Source organism: Primulina eburnea, chromosome 14 (assembly GCF_022965805.1).
Source record: "Primulina eburnea isolate SZY01 chromosome 14, ASM2296580v1, whole genome shotgun sequence".
NCBI lineage: Eukaryota > Viridiplantae > Streptophyta > Magnoliopsida > Lamiales > Gesneriaceae > Primulina > Primulina eburnea.
Genome location: NC_133114.1, coordinates 9,375,725 through 9,378,830, shown reverse-complemented (window position 1 = coordinate 9,378,830; position 3,106 = coordinate 9,375,725). Strand labels below are relative to the sequence as shown.

General features: G+C 36.3%; 1 non-coding gene across 1 annotated transcript; it reads left to right on the top strand.

The window, feature by feature from the left end:
• Positions 1–2,450: 2,450 nt before the first annotated feature.
• On the top strand, positions 2,451–2,561 carry LOC140813392 (small nucleolar RNA R71). The gene has a single exon (XR_012113927.1). It is a non-coding gene; the product is annotated as a small nucleolar RNA R71 (small nucleolar RNA).
• The last annotated feature ends 545 nt before the right edge of the window (positions 2,562–3,106 follow it).

Genomic DNA, 3,106 nt, shown 5'->3' with positions numbered 1-3,106 from the left:
CAGAGTTGTTCTAGTTGTAGTATTTTCAGTTATGATTGTAATTTCAGTTGTACTTTCGGTTGTACTTCATTCTTAAGTTGAATGTATTGTTGTTCAGAATTGTCTTTTTTCAGACACGATTTCACGGACGAAATCCTTTTTAGGGGGGGAGAATGTAGTATCCCGATGCCTAATTTGAGTTAATTATTGGATTAATTATATTTCGGTGGGATCGGAAGGACCGAACAGGGTTCGGATCGTCCGATCAGGGTTCGGATCGTCCGATCAGGATTCGGATCGTCCGAGACAGGTGGATGGAACCGTGGAAGACATGCAGGATTCGGATCGTCCGATCAGGGTTCGGATCGTCCGAGCCAGGTGGCTGGACACGTAGAAGACATGCAGGGTTCGGATCGTCCGAAGTGTACCGGATCGGAGCTTCCGAAGTGGATCGGATCGTCCGAACGTTGGCTATAAATAGAGGCGCGAGGCTTCACTTCTTCTCGCCAAGTCCGAGCGTTCCAGAGCATTTTAGTCGTTTCCGATTGGTTTCTAGTCTTTTCCTGAGGTTCAGGCACTAGCGGGGAGCTACTGGTTTTGTAGCGGAGCTGTGCTCTAGTTGGGAGTTAGCGACATCAGTGGGCTACGGACGCAGGCTTGAATCTAGGGCGGATTGTTAGGATCTGCTGGTTTGAGGTACGAAAGTACTATCCGAGATATCCTGGTCGAGTATACATTCTTATATGTGTTGCATGATTATTTGGTGCATTGATATATGTCATATGATGCATGCTATTATGTCACGTTTATTACTGCATGTTACATTTCATCTTGAGCCGTATCTCTTTCGAGATAGCCTTTATTGTTGAGCTGTATCTCTTTCGAGATAAGCTATATCTTGTGGGGCCGCTCAGCCCTGTCTTGTGGACGCATGGACACCGAGAGTACACAGTGGCCGACGGGTCCGGAGGGATTCGGTGATCCGGGACATTTTAGGTCCACGTCTGATCTTGTAGTGGATGCAGTGACCCAGAGGAGTACCGCGCGGCACTATCCACTTGGCGCCTCTAGACTGAGCATATTGAGATCTTTTGTGACTCCTGTTTCTTGACTACCCTGGTATCATATCATAGCATGTGCATTTCATATAGGCTTGTATACTCATGCTTTTGTACTGGGCGTTCTTATCGCTCACGTCCTCGGTTTTGTTTATCTTGGACACCCTATTTCCCACGGGGCAGGCCTCAGGTTGGATGGCTCAGGAGGAGGATGAGGAGGACGTGGAGTAGCCGGTTGAGTTATTTCTTCAGTACCATTTGATTCGATATGGTTGTACCGCATATTTTATTTCTAAGTTGTTCTGGATATCTTTTGGGTTGTATAACTATCGTTGGTTGACCATTTTCCGCAATTATCTCTGATTGTTTTTGATTAAGTTAATTGCATGCTTAGTTCTTGATTAGTAGGTGATTCTGGAACGGGTCACTACATTTACTATTTTAGATGATTTATCATTCACCATATTATTCTTAGAATTTAAGGTATCATCATTCTCAAAAGTATCAAGATTATCATCCTTACTCTTTGATTTTAAATGATCATTGTTTTCATTAATATATGGATCATTAACTATTTTACCACTTCTAAGGCTAATAACAGATTTTATTTGATCAATTTTTTCATTTTTTAATTCTTGATTTTGATTTTTAGGATTAGGTTGAGGTTGAAATGGAAATTTTCCTTTTTCATGAATATTAAGTGCAGATGCAAATTTCGCAAGAGTTTCTTTCAAATCATTCATAGATTGACTGTTTTGAATATTGATAGACTCTTGCTTTTGGATAAATGCATGAATTACATCTTCAAAGTTTTTTCTTGGAGGTGTAACATAAGGAATATAACCTTGATGATTTTGGTTATTTTGAAAATATTGTTGTGACGGTTGTGCATTATTATCATTCCTCCAACTAAAATTAGGATGATTTTTCCATCCCGGATTATATGATTGTGAAAAAGGATCTAGTATTGGTTTTTTATAATTGTTAACATAATTTGCTTGTTCATGGAGACATTCTTTAAATGAAGGTAATGTTGGACAATCTTTTGTAGCATGATCATGTGTATCACATATATGACAAACAATTTCTTGAATACTTTTTAATTGACCACTCTTTTTCATTTCTAATGACTCAATTTTTCTTGCTAAAGATGCAAGTTTAGCTTGAATATCTACATCATCTTTGAGATTATAGATACCACCCCCATTTGTTGAATTATTGTTTTTAGTTGTTGGTGGTTCTATTGTACCTATATTATCCCAATTTTGAGCATTTTCTGCTAATGAATCCAAATATTCCATAGCTTCATTTGGGTTTTTATCTTCAAAAGTTCCATTACACATGAATTCTATCATTTGCCTATCTTTAGGTATAAGACCTTCATAAAAGTGAGAAACTATTCTCCATGTTTCAAAACCATGATGTGGGCATGTATTAAGTAATTCTTTATATCTATCCCAACATTGATAAAATGTTTCTCCTTGTTTTTGAGAAAAAGTTGTAATTTGTCTTTTAAAAGAGTTTGTTCTATGGGAAGCGAAAAACTTTTTGAGAAATTGTTGTTGCATTTCTTCCCATGATCTTATTGAACTTGATCTTAAATTTTGTAGCCATGTTTTAGCTTTATCTTTTAAAGAAAAAGGGAAAAGCTTTAATCGAACTATATCCATGCTACAATTTTGATCATTATAAGTGTTACAAACTTCCTCAAATTCTCTTAGATGCAAATATGGATTTTCAGAATCTAAGCCATGAAAATTTGGTAAAAGTTGAATAATTTGAGGTTTAAAGTTGAAATTTGATGCGTCAGGAGGAAAAACTAAACAAGATGGGGCACTAGTTCTAATAGGGTTCATATGGTGCCTAAGTGTTCTTAATTGATCATGTTCTTGATTATTATTATTATTATTATTATTATTATTATTATTATTATTATTATTATTATTATTATTATTATTATTATTATTATTATCATTATCTTGATTATTTGAATTATCATCCATGTTTAAATTATTTTCAGATACTCGAATAAGTCTACCACTTTTTTTTCGACTCCAAACACTCATACA